The sequence below is a fragment of the Aythya ferina genome (assembly GCF_964211825.1).
Source record: "Aythya ferina genome assembly, chromosome: 7".
Lineage (NCBI taxonomy): Eukaryota > Metazoa > Chordata > Aves > Anseriformes > Anatidae > Aythya > Aythya ferina.
This window is the reverse complement of record NC_140302.1, coordinates 18,828,908-18,850,715: the sequence shown is the minus strand read 5'-3', so window position 1 is coordinate 18,850,715 and position 21,808 is coordinate 18,828,908. Positions and strand designations below refer to the sequence as shown.

The window sequence follows — 21,808 nt, the reverse complement described above, 5'->3', positions numbered from 1 at the left end:
GTTCTTACAGCACCAAATGTGCACATGCATTCCTGCTATCTCGAGCCTCTGTTTTCCCACATAGCTCGCAATCTGTTTTCTTCTTGCCTGAAGCCACCTCTCTACCAGCCTTTACCACAACATATTCATAAGAAAATTAGCCCAGTAGTATTAGGAAAAGTTTTCTTCTCTATAGCGATTTCAGTTGTATTTTTTCCTGTATTAATTTACACCCTGAGTGTATGTTACTGTAAGTCTAATAGACCAAACCATTAACTCAGCCATTGTATAAAAATACATTCTTAATTCCATGTAGATGGCATGCTCCCCTTTGCCCAAATCAGAATTTTTCTTGTAACATTGAAAAACAGCACAACACTTGATATCTATGAAGCACATTGTCAAAAAAAGAACCCAACTGCACACCAGTAGGATTTTGCTGTGTGACTGCTATCTGGGAAGAAACGCTCGTAATACATGCCAACACCAAAGCAATACGTACAATGCACTCATAGCTGCTTAGCAGGCAAGTGTAACGCGGCCTAATCAAACTTTGTACTGGTAAACTGGTGTTAATGAAACAGCCTTTCTTGAAGCTAGAGTTCTTCACTAGTTTTTTTGTTTGTTTGTTTTTGTTTTTTTTTTTTTAATATGTAAACAAAAAATATGAAGTTTATTGCACTAGTGAAATTTTATTAAAGTTAATAGGTATCTTTTTCAGAAACATGGGCCCTTGCATTTTCTTACTGCAATGCAAACAATTCACAATTCAATCCTTATAAGTAAGAGTGGTCTCAGTGATTTTCATTTACAAGTCCAAGCACTCTTTAGTTAGGAGTAGCTTGAGTTGAAGTATTCTCTAACAGTGCTTAAGTGAAGATATACCCCTGTTCTACTCTGGAAAGAGCCTGCTGTATAGGTGTTTAAATGCACACTACAGTATCTGTATCGAGACAGTCCCATATTCTGTCTGAAACTACATCCTTTCTGGAGTTCAGTCTTCATTACTCAAACAAATTTCAAGCTAACAAAGTGACGAGTCTCTGCAGAAATGTATTCAGATCACCTCTGAAAAAAAAAAAGGAGTTTCCTCCCTTTACATACTGGATTGGCAGTGTCACTTAAGTTCACCAGCATGAGTAACAGCCTTTAGTTGTTCATAATTTACTTATCCAAGTCCTGAATTGATCTCAATAATTTACACTTGAAAAACTATTTAAAGTATGTCATCACCTGTCCAGTACATACAATCCAAGTGCCTAGGCTTGATTTCCAGAGCAGAAGGCGGAGCAAAGACAGGGAAGTAACCACTGGCATACGGTGAGTAGATGCAAGCTTAATACAGAACAAGAAATAAGTCCTCCAGAAACACAGATCTTTGGAAAAACTATTCTGCAAAATGACTATTTCCACCATTCACCAACCACTTAAGCTGAGGTAATACAAGCAAATGAAGTTGATCTAAGTGTGGGCTGCCACTAAGAGGGATGCTTGTGTGGTTGCACGGTAATTTGGGTCAGGGAACTAATCCAGCTGGAAAACCAACCCCCTCCTTCTGCAAAAGGAAATTTTCATCCAGTTCCCTGATTCAGCTCCCTGTGCAGCCACATAAGCACAAGTGTCAGCACAAAGGCAAGTACAGCAATTCAGGTGCCAACTGCTTTATGTTTGAGAGTTCTTTCCCTCTAGTGCATTGTTCTATTACTAAACAAGCTGTTTTGCACAGGCTTGCTTTGCCCACTGATTCAGATCCTACAGGAAAGAAGGACAGGTAATGAACTACACAGATCAAACCCTAATTGGTGTTCTGGCTGATACTGAGGGCAAAAGTAGCTTATGTGCAAGAAGGAAAACTACAAGTTGCATCTACAAAAGGTATGAATTTGTGAATTAATAGTTGAAAGATGCACACAGAAACATAGGAATGGAGGGAACAGGGGCAGCCAACTATGTAATTCTTAGGAGGCCTTTTAACATTAACCATACAGCATTGATGATATTAAGACCTTAGGAATTTAATGGTTCTATATACCATCAACAAGGCCACTAACCAGGCATTAAGTGGCCAGCCTAATTACTTGGAAACTGGACAGCAGGGCACAAGACTAGTGACATTTCAAAATACCATACTTTCTTTGTCAAAATATTTGCAGTTTTTTTTTTTTTTTTTTTATCAAACTGTGAAACTCTTCAAAAATTATTTCTGAAAAGTGTTTCTTTTTAGCAGACAATACCAGTTTTCTCAAGTATCTGTGATACTGAATGAGCCAGGAACAAGCTCGCTGGAAGAGCAGTCCAGCAGTGGAAGGGTTTGTGACATTAACACACTAGGTGTCCTCTCTCCTCAAAGGAAGATTTATTAATTGTCACTTATGGAAATTCACCAGTGGCAGGAATTTATCAGTAAAACATGTGACCAAGTTTGGTATTGTGCAGGGAAGCAGAGGACAGATGAATCCTACCACTTCACCATCAGATGACAAAGCTATATTGACTTCAGGGAGGTCAGCACTCTCCTTTGGATTATGACTTCTCAGTTCTGCAACTGCCTCCCTTATGACAGGGTTTTTATGCTCATCACCCTCCTAGTTTACTTGTCTAGCCTGCTTGTATTTCAGCTTGAGGGCTGAGGTTGTTTCTTGTAATGAACTGAAGTTACTGCAATATGGGGTAGTGAGTTCAGACGAGTGCTCTAAACACTTGAGCAACATAAACAGAAGTGACCATATATCACTCCTTGATAACAAGTTTTTTCTAAGCTTGAGTAGTTTCTTGTATAACTGGGCTTGCTTGCGTGCCCTTCGTGCTTTCACCACACACCATGCTCCTCACAAGTTTGTCATGCTTTTTCTGGAAAAAAGTTTTATTGCTGTCATGGACACTAGGCCACTAGGTGAATGTTTGCATTGGCAGCAATGGACATCACTTCCTAAGAGGGTTTTCTTTAGAGCAAAATAGTTTTTCAAAAGCTTAATCCTTTTAGTGTGCCATCAGTTTGCTGCTGCATAGTCTCCAGTATGGCAGTAGGAAAATTTCCAGGATCTGAGCAAAAAGAAAAGTTCTCAAAAGACATAATTCAGAATCAAATTCTTAATCAGCAGCCTTGAAATCCGACATTTCTAAGCACCTTTCACATTCCATGCTACATGTTCTCTTTATGCTCCCGGAAAAGATGTTTTTTTAATTGAGGACTATTGTGAAACCTGATGAACAGCAGAGAGCTTTCCATTTGAAATACAAGAGGAAAAGCATGAGTTAAGTGTGTACAGGAGAAGACAAGAGGTCAGAACTAAGGTTGCATCAATTTTTTTGTTGATGACATTTCTAAGACATCAAGAAAAATTAGTCTCAGTCACAAGCCAACATTTCTGGCCATTGAAAAACTGAAAGGAAGCACCACTTGCAGCCAAAGAGCATTATCTTTAACATTTTGCTTTGGATTAAATTTGAGAAATAATTGTTTTCCCCATTAAAAATAAAAATTAAGGGGCAACTCAAAGTTTAAAGAACTATATTCTGGAAAATGGAAACTTGTTTTAGGGGGAATAAAAAAACGAACGTGCTTTTTGAAAGATGGACTGCAGCTTCCCAAGTGAGTACAGAGACGAATTTAAGGCACATATTTTTCCAAACACAAATGTGCTTGATATTCAGCTGGAAAAGTTCAGAAAATTAAGAAAAACCCAAGCTTGTGTGACCAGTGAAAGAGCTGATAGTTATGTGCCCTGGTTCTATGTCCAACTTGCAGGATACCATTAGGGAGAGTCAGTCTTGAGCTTTCACTCTTTTGGGTTTCCTTCATGCATTTTGTGCCTGTAGGAACTCTCAACTGATAGATGCTCTGGTCTCTATACATTCCTTAGAATTGGTCTCAGAAAATCCGTTGGCAAAAAGCTTTCATCATGGGAATGAAATGCATACATAAAGTGGTCAGCCATAGTAATTAGAAAACACTTGATTTGGAATCATTTAAGATGACATAACCCCCTTAGTTTGCTGACATTAACAGCCATTTGCAGCTAGCTTTGTTCTATGCATGTTCCATGTCTCTACATGATATGCTTGAAACAGGGACCTACTTGTCACTAGGGACAGAAGGACCCACCTTTGTTCAACCCTTAGTTCACCTCAGCTTGCACGAACTTCTCATGATAGGTGGATGGGTCATAGTGCTACTGCTTTGCTGTCAAGACATGTTCCTTTAACTCCTGTGTTGTCCAGCATCACAGATATCCTAAACATGTTAGGGACCCTGTCTTTATTCATGGTTTGACATGCTATCCTGTGCTAAGATTCAACATCTAGAAGATAAGTGACAGTTCTTCCACACACTAGTTGCAAAACAAAGACCAGCACCAATGCCATGCTCCCAAATCCCTGTACCAACGCACAGAGCACAGACAGCACTGCTTCCAAGCTTGTTAAGAACATAACTGTGCTGAAGGTTGAGTATGTGGAAGGGGCTTTTGGGCTTTTATTTTTATGATCTTGGAGCCAGCTACAATAGAGGGTTGGATTCACAGTGTTACAACAGCTGTAGGGTTTGCAGTCTGTTTCCAAGATAGTTATAGCATCCCACTTTTTGAGTACTGGCATGTGACAAGCAAGACAGTAAATTAAAAGACATGTCATTTCTGGTGGCTTCCACTGCACTTCTTGGATTTGAGATCCATGGATCCTCCTTAGAAAAGGACATTTCTCTGCTTTGTGCCTTTTAGATGCTTCTAGGACTGAAATAAAGACACCAACACAAATCTGAGCAGCCACAAGAACCAAAACTACATGAGTTAGAGATTTTTCTTAGCTGAAGCAAACTGGAGGGGTATTGTAGCCTACTACCTGGATACCTGGTATTCTTTTGCTAGAAATGTGTGGTTTTGGCAGCTGCAGAAGTTAAAAAGGCTATCATCACTAATTACCAGGTATTAAACAAGATTATGCTTGTAAAATAATACCAGCAAAGTTTAGGGTGAAAAAATGATGTTTTGTCTGTTTGTTTTAAAGAACCCATGGTAAGTGTGTGGTGCAGTATTAGAAAGACTACAGCAAGCTTAAATTCAACCACTCACCTTGAAAATTCAAATAGAGGCAGGTGCTCATTCATCACATGAAATAAGCTTAGCACCTTCCTTATGCTCATTTTTGCAAATCTTTGCAAAACCAAGTAGAAGATTTTGTAGAGCAGGCTTTTCAGAATTCAAGCTATGGGAGTTATGAACAAAGCCAAACTTCAGAGTAAGTTAGTCAACTCATTCTCCAAAGGGAGTCTAAGATCTGCTCCTTTAAGTGTGATTTATGGCAGAGCTTTATTCACAAGAAAAGTGTTTTGATGTCAAGCAGACAAACCATGATTCTAGGCTCAGTACAAAAGTGTAAAAGATCTCTTAACAGATCGTCTTACCTGGCTTTCTTGAAAAACTGATGAAGGTACTGAGAGGCTCATAACCTAAAACAGAAGCAAATCATTCATAAATCATACCAAGACCAGAAATTTAACCAGCATGCTTTCTCCCAGCCTTCTTAAAATTCATACAGAAGCTTTAGGACTTAAGTAATTTAAAACATTTAACCTCAATCCAATTTTACGAACTCTCTGCATTGGGATACCCATATCATAAACAGATTGAGACAAAAGTTGTAAATTCACAGTAAACTACAACTCATCCAAGCATTTTCTAGTAATTTAGTGACCAAGTTTTGACTAGCAATGATTTAAAGGATCTTTTCTTTAGACTATTGTCTTTACTGAAAACACAAGTAGGAAGCTTTTTGAAAAGTTATACTTCTTTTGAAATAAAGGAAACTGGAGATCCAAACTTCTCTAGAAAGGCATGGCTCCTCAATTCTTTTCCAAACCAACATTATTTCATGACTATTCCCAAGTAGATGTAAAGCCAGTTTTTATTCTGAGAATGTAGTAATCTTGAGCAGCTATAGTTATTTATTTGTACAGTGCTTTAGGTATATTAATGACAGGCATAAGACGAATGCTAGAAAAATGAAGATACTATGTAAACACAGGATGTAACCTGCTAATATACAAGTCAGAAAAGAAACTAAAAATGGTGAAGCAAGTTTACTAAGCAGTGAATTACAACTTGTTACTTCAACCACATGTTGGGTATGTCCAGATGAATAGGTGTAGACAGTTGGGATTTTACTCTACCACACTTCACACAAGCCAGATGTCAGCCAGCTCTATCCAAAAGCCATGTAACCATATGAACATGGCACTGAGCCTGCGCTAATATATCTTGCTTTTCAGCACATGGCTTCTGAATTGGACTTCTCATATCTGCCAGGCTCAAAACACGGGCAAAGCAGATGCACAACTGCCTCTACTCACCCAGTAAAGCATGGGATGTACTATGGTGAAAAAAGTAAAGTAAATGAAATATTATTTGAAGACAAAAAAAATCAAGACCAAATGCATTTTCATACAAATCTAGTTACACCAGCCATCCCCACTAAAATGCCTCGTCTTCTATTTTCTTGATGCATAAAATCAACAGCCTGCATATAGTTACAGTTTTTGAATGACACTCATTGACAAGAAAACAACCCAATGAGAAATTCTAATTAGTTATATATTTAGTCCATGATGAGAATTTCAGTGGTAAGAAAGTTTAGTATATTGCTGGCCTGGAACTTTATGGAGTGCATGTTTCATTAAAAATACCTGAATATCTTGGTAAAAAATTACTGTACTTACCATTTTAACAGAAATTTATCTGCATTCTTATATCTTGGATTGAATTTCTGGCCAAAACCACACTCAGCTGGGTGGGTGTCTGGATTGATGTGATCTTATTTCAAATCCTGCCTATGCTTGGTCTGAATCCCTGACAAAGCACCAAGTCTTATGACAGATGAGAAGCCAACACATGTAACCTGGCATAGCTAAAAGAATTCCCAGCACGGTGGTTGGTAACAGTTCTTTACAAACCTAAGAGTTGTGAGTGAAGGCAACACAGCATTAAATCAAGTTAATTCAAAAACTCCTACTACCTTATGTAAGAATAGATGAGCTCCTCATTTACAGGGTACCTCCTATAGGGGGACACATAAGCAGTTAACTTACTGATCATTTTTCATCAGGATTCAGGCTGAAAGAAAGCTGTTCAGAAAGCAACAGGTAAGAACAATAGGGCAAAAATAGTTATTGGCCATACAGAGTGAAATATGAAAATGCTGAAATTATAGGGGTCAAGTTTGCTTTTTTTCCAATTACTTGGTTTTAGAAGTTTAGGTATGGAGATGCCATACAGTAATCGTTAAGACACAAGAACAAAGTACTGTATCATACCAAAAGCTATTAACACAGGAGATACTGATGTGAAATCACCATGGAAATGAAATTTGACTGCCATGAAATGCTTTTGTCACCCAAATCTACATTATGTCACTGACTGACAGACTTCAGGAATTTCATTTACAAGTCAGCTTTCTTCTGCTTGGCATCTTTCACAAGTCTTGAGTTTTATATCCATTCTTTTGATCTTCCTGTACCTTCGAGAGGCCGAAATGCATCATTGTCCTTATTTTACACATGGCAGGCAAAGAACACAAACAAGTCACCTAAGACCACAGAGCACTTCAGAGAGCCTAGTATACCAGTGGGAAGACTGAACATCCTATTCTCAGCACTGGACTAGATTTTTTCATATTATATGAATTGAAAGGATGGAAGCCAATTAGCCACCTGTTGCATTGTTCAGCCTTTTCAAGACCTCTGATGTGTGCTAAGTGGAGAAATGTGCTGCACACATACAGGACCTCCTGCAACTCAAGAAGGCTGAAGTTTCACACATGACCAGGATCTTTCACTGTAAAACAAACTGTACACTTTCCAGACTTCTGTTTGTATTAAGCAAATGTTTTGACTAGGAGCACTGATTCCATTTCACCTCTGTTGTTTCTGATTTCCTATTGCTGTTTCCTTTCTTTCCACTCCTCTTCCAACACTGGCACCAACACACTGGCCACACACACACACAGGTCATGGTTGCTAGTAGCCAGTTGGCAGGTGGTGGATATTTTTCTTGCAGCATATGGATGTGTGGATGACTGCTCTTGCTGTGTGACTGACTGAGTTGCTGGCAGTGCTTTTGGCTGGGGTATACTCTGGCATTATTTTAGTTCCAGCCATTTGATGGGTTGACTCTCCTGTTTTGTTCTCCCAGACAGTATTTTGCAGTATTCATTGTTTTCTTCCCCAGCTTGAGATGGCCACAGCTGTGTGGGTGCCTTTTAATGATGTTTGCACAGCTCCAGGCCTTTCTGTCACCTTATATAGCCAAGAAGGAGATTGTAGCGCACAAGTACCTATGTACTCATGCAATGCTGTTTCCCAGTTATGCACCTTCCACTTGTACATGTATGTGAATTCATACCTGTATGTGCATATGTGCACACATGGTCCTATGCCCTCCTGATTCTGTGTGTATTCCTCCATTGCTGTGTCCATTTCTATAGTCTGCATATACCTGAACAAGCATCTTAGGATATACATCCTTTTGTACAAAAGTTTTTGGTATATACAGAAAAATTAATACTTTTGAACTAAAATCAAACAGCAGATATTTGAAAGTACTGTAGTTCAGTTTGCATGCCCATCCTAGACTTTGACTCTGTTCATGTACATCTGAGAATCTAAAGCCACATCTGAAACACTGTTTATCTATAAATTCTTGGTTAATTCAGGGCTCTAGACAAACTTGCTCCAGGAAAGTTGCACGGCAAAGGATCTTCCTGCCTCATTTACTGCAAAAGCTGGTAGATTTGAAGAGAGTGAGGCAGATGATTACAAGAATCACCTCTGGATCCTTGATCTAGTGCATCTATTTCCTTTTACAATCTTCCCTTTGCAATCTATATATCCTGGACCCAGTCTGCTTACCTAGTTTTTTTCCCAGCTAGCTGCAGACTCAGCACCAGACCTCCTAAAACAACTTTCCGTCTACCCTTGGTGTTCTTCGATCACAGACTCACACCGTCTATTTCCTTCTTTTTTGCAGAATACTTAAATGTCCAATTCATGTCCTGCCTGCCTTGATTGTTAATGCTTGAAGCATGGATGCATACTTTCAACACACAGTGTGTGATAACTTTAACAATACAACATTCTCACGAACAGAAGAATGAAAGATCTGTTATTATAAGGAGTTCAAAATTCCTATAACACTCAAACCATGGACATAACTTTTGTTTTAGAAGCTCAGAATTAAAAATTACTCCATATGTGAAAAGCAATGGCCTAACTACTTAATTCAAACAGTAATGGATGTTTATGTAGTAGAATAGGACACACAACAGCAAGGAATGTTCCTGAAATAGTATTACAAAAATAAGTATCGTTTTTCTTTCACTTAACTCTCAAATTATTTCTGGCAACATTTCTGGTGAATGATGGGAACTATATACACACATAGGTATGTATACACACACCCTGCTGGTAAAATACTGGTATCAGTCAGCAAGTGACATGCACGGACACCCACTGTGTACTATCTGATGAGAGGAAGATGGAAAAGTAATTCTTGCTTCTCTAACCACAGCCAGAGGGGTCAGGAAAACATCCCAGCAAGATCACCACATCTTCACCTCACACAGCAAACACACAGAAACCAGGCTAGGTAAGAGCAAAGTATCCCATGAATCTTATCTGCAGAAAGAAAATCAAATGCTCAAGTGAGATCTCAGAAATACAGTCCCACAGCACACCACAGACACACGGGCAATTACCTGCAAGTGCTGTCAGGGACCACAAGCACATTGTCCAGCCCACCACCTTTTAAGAAATAAATGGACAGACTCCCAGAGTCTTGATGGCATTGGATAAGCACCGTAACACTTCTTTACAGAGTATACTTCAATGCTCTAGTCTGATAGTTCAGTCCTATTTGAGTAACCAGGAATATCTCACAGGCCATGTCAGTTTAACCACGCCAGCCCCAGGCTCTCATGCTCCAAGTACCCATGTGTAGTCACCCACTACCAGCACGCCGCCTTCTCCACAAGTCTTCCACTCGGCCTCGCTGAAAGAACAGGGCCGTATGCAATCCATTAGGGCTCAAAACAATTATAGCCAGCCTGGACAGTTACACTGGCAAGAGACTTTCAGTGCTAAGTATGTGGTTCAATGGAGAAAGTGTTACCAGCTATGCTGCACCACTGACATTTAAAGAAACATTCAGGCTATTCTACTAAGGGTGTTTCAAAAAGGAAATTACTTACGTTTACTCTGGAACAGTTTATAGAAATTTTTCCTGCTCACACACTACTATTAAACTGTACAAGTTTTCCTACTACTACACAGCCATTTTTCTTCATCCATGAAAGTATACTGGAAATAGAATTGTTCAGAGTGGAATAGAAATGTGTTTGCATTACTAACAATGGATTTCACTCTCTACTGAAGATGTGTTATTGCAATCCATGCTGCACTAATTGTATCCCACTTGCCTAAACATACATATTTTGGGAATCAGAAACATGACTGAACTTCCCCAATGAGAACACTGCCCATTCACAGTTAATTTCTTATTTTTTCTATCCAGATTAGACGGCTAGAGCTAGAATTTTCAGTCCACAAAATACACTCAACTACATCAGTTTCTTTAGCTCGAATTCTCCCAGCGTATCACCTGCTGTTTCCCACCCATACCCCTAATGCCAGGAGGCAAGCATTCAGCCTCCTTCAACCACTTTGTTTTTTCTAATGCCTGTGTTAATTTTTTATCATTATTTGTACTGAAGTAGTACCTTAGAGGACGCCCTGTACATACAGTCCCTGCCCAAAGGGCTTTGCACTTGAATTCTGAAATAACTGCACTGTTCCATTATGGCTTTGTTTGAAATCTATCGCTCCTCAGGCATTCCAGCTTAGCTTCACTCAGCAAGGCAATACTTGTTTCAGCAGCTTACTAAAAGATATACACATCTAACCATCCCGAGCTATTTGTTCGCTTACTCTGGGTTATCAATTCATCTTGAAGTCTGACACAGCCTGCCTCTAAGTAGCTACCTAGGAATGATTTCCAATGCTTCCTTTTTTCATTGGGAATTACTTTCAAAATAAAATTTAATTTATAAAACATGCACAATTTTAGAAGACCAACACAAACATGGCAATTATTTCAAGGTAATATTATAAAGCTGCTTTCATTTACAACACCTTGAAATTAAAACTCAGCTCTGCATCGCTCTTTGAGTAACTCTAAAAACTACAGGAGATTTGGTGCAAAAATTAAACACTTGATTGAGGAACCTTGTAATCTAAAGCTAGCCAAAGTCATCCATAGGCTTCATCTAAATGATACTGAAATACATCTTGCAAAGCCAAGTGCAGGCAGAGAACAGAAGGATGTATATAGTACTTACTGCAGGATATGTACAGATGCTGAAGATAGAAAATAAAAAGTGAACTATAAAGCTTATTGCACACCCTACAATATTTCATATAGAATATTTTTTAAAGAATGGTGAAAAGTCAAAATGACACGCTGGATAAAAAGATACTTTGTCCCAAGGGCAAGTACTGTAGCAATCAATTCCATCTTAAATTGCAGGAACAAAATTAACTACCTTGATGGAAAGCACCACATTGCAGTAAAAGATATCATATACAGATGAACAGGAATTGAGAATGCTATTTATTTGACACAGCAGGTATAATATACTGTACCTCTATACCTCCTGATGGAATATTTCGAAATGGGCTACCCATATTTTGCAGCATGACTGCAGTTTGATTTATGGAGCCAAAGTAAATGATATGCTTCGCCAATAAAAATTCCTTGCAAAGGCAGCTTTTTCCATTTCATTTTAAAGTGAATATGAAAAGAAACACAGACTTTTTAACAAACATTGCTACATGAAATGTATGATACAGGTATGAAAGTATGTTTGTATATGTATACAGAGGCATTTTCTGTACTGAGACTATTTTTGATACAGGAAAGATGGCAAATCATTTTGTCTCTATCCAGACAGCACCAACAGAACTTCCTGTCTGAGGGGTGGAAACAGTCAACGAATAATTCACTGGATTGTCTCACAAGTAAATGAAGTCTCCTTAGTAATTGTGTTATGCTTTGTGTTAGCAGAGGGCGCAGTTAGATGGAGGTACCGATGTGCTAGCTGCTTGGCAAATGATAGGAGAGCGTAGGCAGCTGATGGATGTAATACACAACAAACCACACATTACATATTATGGGAAGACTACAGTACCCAACGCATTGGTGGTACTGGCTTTGTTAGTATACAAATTTCATCATGTTTAGCCTCTGTTTCACTTTCAGTGCTGCCATTCATCTGATGAAGACAGAAGTGGAACAGTCACTAACCCATTAAGTGCAGGCAGCTAAACTCCCCCACCCCACAGGGTGATTCACAGGATCCAGTTTTATTCACCTCTCCCTGTACTGCACTTATCTTATTGCATCATTCTATTGTCTTTCAGTCCCGTAGCACTCTGTCCACTTGTTCCTACCTCTCTTATTGTTCATGGAACATACCTGCACTGACAAATCCACTTCTGGTGACATTAGAAAGGCCAAAATCACATTTTTCCTATTCACACCTCACCTACTGCCACATAAAGGCTCCCCATATAAAGAAACAGTCAAATTGGAATTACTTTCTACATTTCTTAATAAAACAGTTGATATTGACAGCAGCCAACAACACTTTCTATCTACAAAGGGGAGAAAAGACTGTACTATTCAGGTACAATGAATGAGCTAAGCGAACAGACAATGTTTACATAAGATTTTCCTTTATCTTGTGTTACGTATTCAGTTTCGCCACTTGACCTACAGGCAGAATTAAGCATACCATAACTCCTACAATGGATAATAAAGTATTACAGTTGCTCTGGCGTGAGATCTCAGAATCAATCTTTAATTTGCTGTCAAAAGAATGAGCAACTTTCTACTCCTTCCCATCAAACAGGGACACCTTTCTTTAAGAAAACCATTTTCTAGCAAACTGTTTCACAATAGGTCCCTCTTCTGCTTTCCCATGCTAGAAGCTTCTTAAAATCTGTCAGCTGGGATCCCTGTCACCTGTGCTTATTTGTCTTCCCCAAGAAGTCTAGCTACCATTCCAGAACCCTAAAAAGGCATATGCCCTGCTATTAGGAGGATTTTCTTCCCTGTTCATCATTCTACTGTTGAATCACTTCACTGTAATAAAGCAGGGATTATTTTACAGTGATCTGTAATATGTTTTCAGTGACATTTGTTATAACTACCTTCTGCTATAAAAGATCCTGTAACATGTGGGTCATGATGCAGAATCCCTAAGTTTAGCAGTTCCCTTTCAAGTAGCTTGCTAGAATCCTGATTTCTTGGAAATAAGAAATCAGAAAAAAAAGACTGAGTGAAGTCTTTTTGGCAATAGCAAATAACCCCATGATGAACTTGTGTTCTGAGTCATGAGCGGGACTGGTATTAAATGCAGACTGCTAGCAGGAAGATGAATGTAGTAACAAACCATCTTTGGGGATCAAGCACTACTGACAAGCACTGGAATGCACTGTGGTAAATACATCCCTTCTGAATGCATCATCCATGGGTTTATTCCATGTCTGGATCATGTTGCCATAACTCCGCAATGGCTTTCAAGAGCTTATAAAACATATGAGCAAATTAAGTAAAGGCAGTAAATAATAATAAAATACTTTACATTTCCAAAGGACTTTGATCCCAAAGCTCACAGGGAACCCAATTATAATCATATTTAGGCATGAAACAATGTCAATTAGCACCTAGTAACATTTTCTAAAATTCCCAATATAAATACCAGCTTTCTTCTGAAAATGTCATTAGGTGCATGTACATCTGCATCTTTAGACACCTAGATAACTTCTTAAAAAAATGAATACAAGTACATAAGTGCTCCACTACATTTAAGTTGCCTTATAGGCTTCAGTTTAACAGTAACTTTAAGATTTTATTTTGCAAAGATCCTATTGAAATAGCAAACCAAAAAATCAAACAAAGCTTTAAGTACTCTGTTCATTCATTTCATGAAACTGCTGGTTGGAATTAAGACTTAAAGTTCTCCCTTGTACAAGATTTTTCAGTGATTTATCATACTTTCTACACTGCAAATGCAGAAAAAGACAAAGAAATCTAACCCCAAGGCACTTGTTACATTCACAAGCATCAGAAGGTTAATGCTCTCTCACCCACTCTAAAGAACTGCTCCTCATTCTGCATCATTCCCCATCCTTGTTTCCCTGTGGAGCTCCAGTAACGGAGTACCTGGCAGTCAGAGTACCTCAGTGCCTGCCCACGTTCTCTGCAACACTGACATCCATGGGAGCAGTGTCCAGTCTCAATTTAATAGCATTTAGCATCTACAGATCTCTCTTCTGCTAGAGTGAATTCTGAATTGCTGCTACACCGCTTGCCTTGGATTACAACCTGGCTCTACGTCTGTGTTCCTGTAGCTGAAGATGACAGCATCATTGTTGAAAACACATCCTTCTCCGTTCTGTCAAACTTCCAGGTGTTGGCAATTAGTCGTAGTTCTTTTCTTTACTTCTTTATGGAAGCTCATCACCCTATTTGTCAATTCAGGGCTCTTTAGTTTCTAAGGAAGTGTCTCTTAAAACACATTTCTAGTTATCTCCAGCTCATCTGGGGTCTTTATGCAAACTACCGTTGCTTTAGAAACAAGTCAACTGATAGGTGTGAATTCCAGACCAGCCACTGTGCAGAGCACTTTGAAGCTGAGTAAAACACATCCCAAATCAACACCATTTTTAAATAGAAAGGGACCAAAATGATTAAAGTGGGTAAGGAAGATGTGAAAAGCACTGTATTAAGCTGGCCTTTGTTATTTAGTATTTCCTAGGGACCCTCACTGCACGTAGCAAGGAGTTGCTACTGAGTGCGGAAATGAGCCATGGCAAGTTTTTAATGTGCTTTGTTATGTTTTAATAGTCAAAGCCATTAAACTATAAAAACATAACGATGCTCATAAAAACTTGACACTCCTCACTAAAGACAGGGCCATTGGAAGCTGCCTCTGCTCCAGCACAGCCCTGCTGAGCCACTTTACTAGCTGTCTGACTCCCAGCTCTGGGACTCGGCGGCACCGCGGCTGCTTTCAGCTCCTATGGAAGGAGTCTGACCCACCAAAAACAAAGTAGAGGCTTAGAGCTTTGTTTGGCTACAAACTTTTACTGCCTGCTGCAGCCCTTTCCAGTTTCAGAACACATTGCTTCATGACTTCACAGCTGCCTCACTGAGCAGAACCAAGGAGGTTAGACCTTGGTGGAGCCAGTAGTCTCCTAAGTGACCTTTGCTCACCTGACTTGGACCACTTCATTGGAGCACACCTACTTCTCTACCTGGGTTCTGGGAGACACTAAGATGCTGGCAATAAAAGTTAGCATGTTTGTCCTAACACATACAAGTTGTTCTACATCCGAGCATCAGAATGCCATCCAAAGATTTCTGAGTGTGGAAGTTTCTTATTTGCCTGTAGCTTATAAACAAACACAACAAGCCAATACCTGTGGTCTTTTATGAAAAAAATACACTATGTCTTGGAAATGCACCTTGAACGTAGAGGAAAACCAGGTACGGGTTTCAGTAGCCCTTAGTTACTCAGAAAGGGTTTCTACTGTTTCAAAGAGAGTCTTCAAGAAGCTTCCATCTCCTGAAATCCCCAGAAGATTATGTGCTACCAAAGAACTGCAGCAGCTGAATACTTCATTAACCAGGCAAGTCAGATAACCACCTGCTGGGAAGGTGTGAAGGACATGTCTGTAAGACTATCACTAACAATCAGCAATTACCAATTTACTTGGGAATTCACTTAAGTTACCATTACTTCTCCAATATGTGAAGCAAATTACTAATTTACCTTACAGTTTTGAGATCCCTCCTTTCCACGCAAGCCACAGCCGACTTGTTCTGCACCCCAGAACCTTTCTAAGGAAGGTCATGATGACAGATAAAGCTAGTTGAGGAACTGCAATCAGATTTAACATTTTTATTGGATCTGCACAGATGCTGAGATATTTCTTAAACTAAGATGCTGCTAACTCTTCAATTCAAAGTAGAGATCTTCCTGAAGATGTGGATTTCACAAAGAATTTAATGCAGCTCTTTAGGAGATCTGTAGGACAAAACTACATCACACATTTAGGGTCTCCACTTGCTACTGCAACCATCTTATATTAAGAAATGATGAAATAAGAATTGAGTTTGCAAATTTACAACTTTTGTGCACAGCTTTTTCAAGTTCACTACCCAGATTGCTCTATTCCTTTATAAATGCAGGCTGAATTAGACTCATTTTTTCCATCTGCAAAACGATGCATAGGAAATCAGGCTGGGAAGAACATCAGAAGGTCACTCATTCCATTCTCCTGTCCCATGGCAGGTTCAATTCCACCTAACCATTCATCACAGATGTTTGTCTTTCACATCTATAAAAAGCTCCAGCCTCTAAGAGTTCACATTTATTCTAGTGCTTCAGGGTCTTTCAGTAAAAAAAGTTCTGTTAGCCTTCTCAATGACAGGAAATCTAGCAAATTTAACACAGCCCTTCCTTGCTGCTTCTGCAAATGGTATATTTATGAAATCACACGTGCATTCTTTTGAACATAAGACTTTTAATATTGGACAAGAAGAAATAAAAATAATGCTGATTATTAATGCATGCAAGTAGTCTCAACCTAGCTTTCCATTCCAAGAAGCAGAGATTTAAAGTAATATCATTTGTTCCCTGCATTTCTGCTTTTCTTATGTTAGGGATGAAGAAATGTTTTCATGTCTGCATGCCATTGGAATGTAAATTTTACACCTGATGGTCAGTGTGATAATTTACTGCATTCTAATTACAAGTTGATTACCCATATTTCTGAACTTCCATGTCCTACCCATCCCCACCAGAAATGTGAAACAGCTGGGCCAAGGGAGTCAAGTTGGCTTGCAGACCCTTACCAGTGCTGTGCAAAAAGGGGAGACAGCTATTTGCAGAAATCACTAGTATATAAAAATACAAATGTACAATGCCATGATTAGTGCATAAACAGACTGCCATGACATTAGATCAATGGTCCTTTTAATACAATACCAACTAATCCATGAGTTAATGATAGATTTTTTTTAGTATCTGTTCCTTTTGTCCACTGACTTATTGATAGTCTGAAAAATTACATTGGAAGAACAGACTTTCAGAATAGAACTTTAAGACGCATGCAATTCTGCCTCTAACTATTGGAAAAAACTAGTGTTAACTCCAGAATTCATAATATTTATCTACCATCTTTTTTTCATTCATTTGCTATAAAGCAATTCCAAGTAAACCTTATGGAATTTCTAGGGGGTTTTGTTGTGGAAAAAAGTTCCTCTGCAGAGAGTTTGGGAAGAAGAGCTGGAAAAGCATTGGTTATGCATCATTCCTACACATGAAAGATGTTTTTGAATTCATAGCATATCCATGAACAGGCCTTATTTTACTTAAGTGTACATCTGATTAATGGGGACAGGGCAACCTGAAATTTATAACTGAAAATATCAGAGATAAGATACCAAGACCTAGTGTCATATCTCACTTGGAATCATGTTTCCCTTTCTCCGCTCACACTTCAACCCATTCCGTGCTGCAGCTGAAATACCTACATTCCAACTGGAATCCCCCTAACAGCCTCAGTTATATAACATTAATGAAAAGGTAATGCAAGATTGCAAAATAAAGCATTCTATTTCAAAGCTTAATTTTTAATATACACGGAATGAGAACTTCGGTGGCGTTTCAGCTGATGATTTCTGTGGTTGCTGTTCTGGCACAAGCCCTTTCTGAGATCATAGCAAGAATTTCATAATGACAAGACCAAATTCATCTTGGGTGCAACTCTGAAGTTGATGTAGTGACATTACATTTTGGCCTACAACTCAGTGTGACAGAAAAACAGAATATCCCCTTTTATGCTTTCTTTTACAAGAAGCAAAACACCCACATGAAGCCAAGCTACACACCAGTGATCCGTAAAGTCAGTTCATACATGTGTGAATCCTGCTTACTACCTGGAATTCTGTTTATAGAAATCAGAAACAAACTCCACTTTGATATTTCATTGCTTCTTTTTTAAAAAAAGAAATCAGTATTGAATTTGCAATAGGAATGATAACCTGAATGACTTTCAAATGGACTAGCTGAATGGTGAATGCCTCAAATTTCCTCAGAGAGGAGAGATAGGTTGGCACCTCCCTGCAGGAGTGTTGGATCTGAGAAGATGAAAAACATATGGATCGAGGAAATATGGAAAAAAGAATAGCTAGATAAATAAAGTCTGCCTAATCATTTAAATGCCTGAACAGAATTCCTCCTCTAGGGGAGGAAATGCCCTAGTATATCTGCCATACCTGGTATGGATAAGTCATAAGGCAGGCTTTAGTACATCCCTAACTGCCTGCATTCGTTTCTGCAATTCTGCCCCTGCTGGAAGGGCACAAGAACCACTCATTCTTGCACTGACTCGATACTGCAGCTCTGAATCTCTAGAGGAAAAAACACCCAGGAAGTCTGAAATATAAACATGTAAATTTCAAACGTTAATGACAATATAATTCTTGTTGCAAGTTCTCTACCACTTGCAATAAAGATTGCATGGATCCTTAACACAGCTGTTACAGCTCAAGGGAGATCCAGGAGCACCAGGCGTACCTCACTGAGCCAGGGTCACCCAAAAGCTGAGATCAGCCAAAGCTATTACAATGGCCCTCTCTGGTCTTAGAAAGCAATGAACAGGCAGGCTGGAAACACTGAGGCTACCTGACACAGTGCTACTCACTAGAAAAATGCTACAGGATCTTAAGTCATCTTAACTGTCATCCTAAGGACACAGCCGTGTCCCATACACAGGAGAGCAATGGGTGAGCCTTGACTTAGGGGCACGCTTGCCATCTACTGGTCAGGAGCCGCTCCTCGTACTTCTAAGATACTTCCCCAGAATTTGTGATCTACCATGTGCAGAAACCCTTCTGCACTATCAGCTCAGTACATCTTCTCATCTGCAGCATTACCCAGACTAAGAACATCCTGCAGAGATCCCAACCCAATTTGCAAGATCTGTGCAAAAACAGCTGTGGCCACAGGTTGTTCCCAATCACTGCTGCCTCTTCCCACCCCTACCTCCCCACTCCCCCCAGCATTTCCACAGATTTCTTCAAGTTGCACTCACAAACAGGAGCCTGGAGATGCGCATTACCGCTGGCCACATGAGCACTGAAGCAGTGTGTAAGGGCACGCCGCAGCCTCACCAAGCCTACCCAGCCCATCTCCCGTTCCCCTAGCTCTGCTGGAAAGCCCTGCTGTTTACTCTGGCAGCTGCAGCCCAGCAGGTATCGATCTTGCCTGTTAAGCACACCAGGCTGAGCTCTGAACTTGGACTGAACACTGACCTCAGCGAGAGTCTTTGCTGCCTAGGAAACAATCTGAGTAAAAGGACAGGGAATTCAGAGCCCTATAGGTTGCTGGCTGGAACATGAAGACTGCTGCCTTGGGCTGCTTGAAATATTTCCTTAAAATTGCTTTTTGAACAGGAAATTGGATTTAAGCCCCCCCCCCCTTCCCTCCCTAAAGCTGTATTTTTGCTACAGCCACAGTCTGAGTGTTTGGATTGCCTTGTGCTCTCCTCCTGCTTGGTCTGTGGCTTTCCATCCCACAGAAGGAGAGGGTACATACCCCAGAAAGTACAGGAGCCAACACAGCATCTCACAATAAGATGCCTCTCAGACAATGACAGGAGCTACTGCAGTTTGCACAAGTCCCAAGGCAGCATTACCAACCTGCTCTGCAACTCATATGAGTTACCACTGGAATTTCCACTGGGAAAGTTCATTTCCCTTTCTTAATGGAAAGAAACATCTATCCTTTTTCTCCCTAAATGACTCTATGTGGCGGTGAATGGGTCACTGAAAAGTTGAAAGTGCCTGCCATAAAATAAAATAAAACATCACCTATATTTCAGGCCAGCGCCTACTAACATCACAGAATTTCTACTTTTGCTGATACCTGCTGACATCTCTGCTAGATTAAACTGCCAAGATGAAAGGATTGCATTTAGTAACCTAAAAATGGAGAAAATTCTCCAACAGAGCCTGGCAGATTGGGGATAGCAACAAAATGAGAGGTGTTTGTCTAATGATTGCCTAGGCTATCCTAATTAGGGGCACAAACAGCAAACCTCAAGGCAGAAACACAACTCTGTGACTCCAGATAGACAGCCTCATTGTAAACAAAGCAGTTTCTGAAATCCTTCAAATATGGAAAAACATATCCCAACCTCCCAGTGGGACAGCGCTGGAAAAGAGAAACCTGGGACACCTTCATTACTCATGGGGTAAGACATGAGTATGCCAATACCCGTTAAATGCAAATTACATGATGAGAAACTGCAGTTAAATCCAGTTGTACAAAATGTTAATCCTGAGGCTAAGGTGCCACTTGCTATCATACTCTAGTGAAACTAATGAAAGAGGAAGGTGCTCTCCACCTCACGCAGCCAGTCCTGTACAGTGAAATTCATGTCCCATACATCTTAGCTAGATGACTTCTTTTATAACCAAGGAGGAGCTACAGGCACTCCAAGAGAACAGACCTTATGTACATACACCTTTGGACACCTACTATAGGATGCAACAAATTACACTGAATCCATCATTGTTTCTCCCCCACTGACTACAAAGGCAGCCCAATACAAGCAGTTCAGATATGCTGCCTGGAACATAGACATTGTAATGAAAAATATATGAATGCTGCTTCTTGTGACTAAGTATAAGCTCCCTGGTATATGGACTTTTCCAGGTTTCTCTCAGTTTACAGGGCCTGCAAGTAGCACTGTTAGTGTTTTAGGACAATATAGGGATTGTTAGGAGCACAGTGGGGTTGCAGAGGTACAGGTTAACTACTCAGGGACTAGAGAAAGCCCCCCTTCCCCAAGAAAAAGCAAGCCTAGAGGAGGCAGGCAGGAACCTCCCCACCAAACACAGCCCCACAGTACCTGAGCTGGGTACTGATGAGACAGTAAAAGCAGTAAGTCCACAGATTACCCAAGAAATCCAAACCCAAACAGCATCTCACGAGCAAGACTAGAAATAGACACACTCAGGAACACCTCATAAACAGGGGGTAAAGCCTTCAGTCTGGGCTTAAATAGTGCTCCAGGGCCATAAGCTCAGGTGAGGCTGCTCAGGACAGTTAGGGCTTATTGGTGCTCTCCAGGCCTGATAAAACTAACTACAGAGCTGATCATTACTGCTGTTAATGATCATTCATCTTGTTTAGTGTATGTATGAACATCTAGCATTTATGAAAACACTCAGAAACTACACTACGATGACAATCCTTAGGTATATACCTGACTAGAGCCATCAGTACCTCTTACACTTGCATGCATCTGTCCTCACATCACATATCTGAGATAAAGTTTACCATTTCACAGATGTGAAGGAACAGCATATTTCTTTCATTTCCCAAAGGGACCACTGTAAAACCTGTTCTGATGTCCTAGCAGCAATTAAAGAGTGTCAGCAAATGATGGGAACTGAGTCTATGCCTCTTGGTTCCTAGTTCCTTACTTTTTGTAGTTATACACTGTAGACAGTGTGGTAGCAGCTGAAGAGAGGCAATTCTCGTTTCTCAACAAGACAAACAAAATAAACTGTTGTCACTAAGATGAAGGATGGAAAGCCTAGCAGGGGTTGTGCTTGCAACAGTTTGGAAGATGAAAGTGTAGATCCAGAGTGGAAATCCAAGGTGGGAGCTTGTTCTTGAGCTGATGGGATGGACTGTGACAGTG

The 21,808-nt window shown here is 39.9% G+C and overlaps 1 protein-coding gene across 2 annotated transcripts in view; it reads right to left on the bottom strand.

Annotated features, from left to right (window-relative positions):
* LOC311439871 (uncharacterized protein) overlaps positions 1-21,144 on the bottom strand; it is an 85,609-nt gene extending 64,465 nt beyond the window's left edge. The window contains exons 1-2 of one of the 2 annotated variants that reach the window (XR_014695049.1): positions 21,011-21,144; positions 5,381-5,425 (exon numbers count right to left, since the gene is read on the bottom strand). The gene's annotated coding sequence lies outside the window, so the exon portion shown is untranslated. The remainder of the gene's footprint in view (positions 1-5,380; positions 5,426-21,010) is intronic. The other variant, XR_014695050.1, reaches the window with a different exon arrangement.
* Between the last annotated feature and the right edge of the window lie 664 nt (positions 21,145-21,808).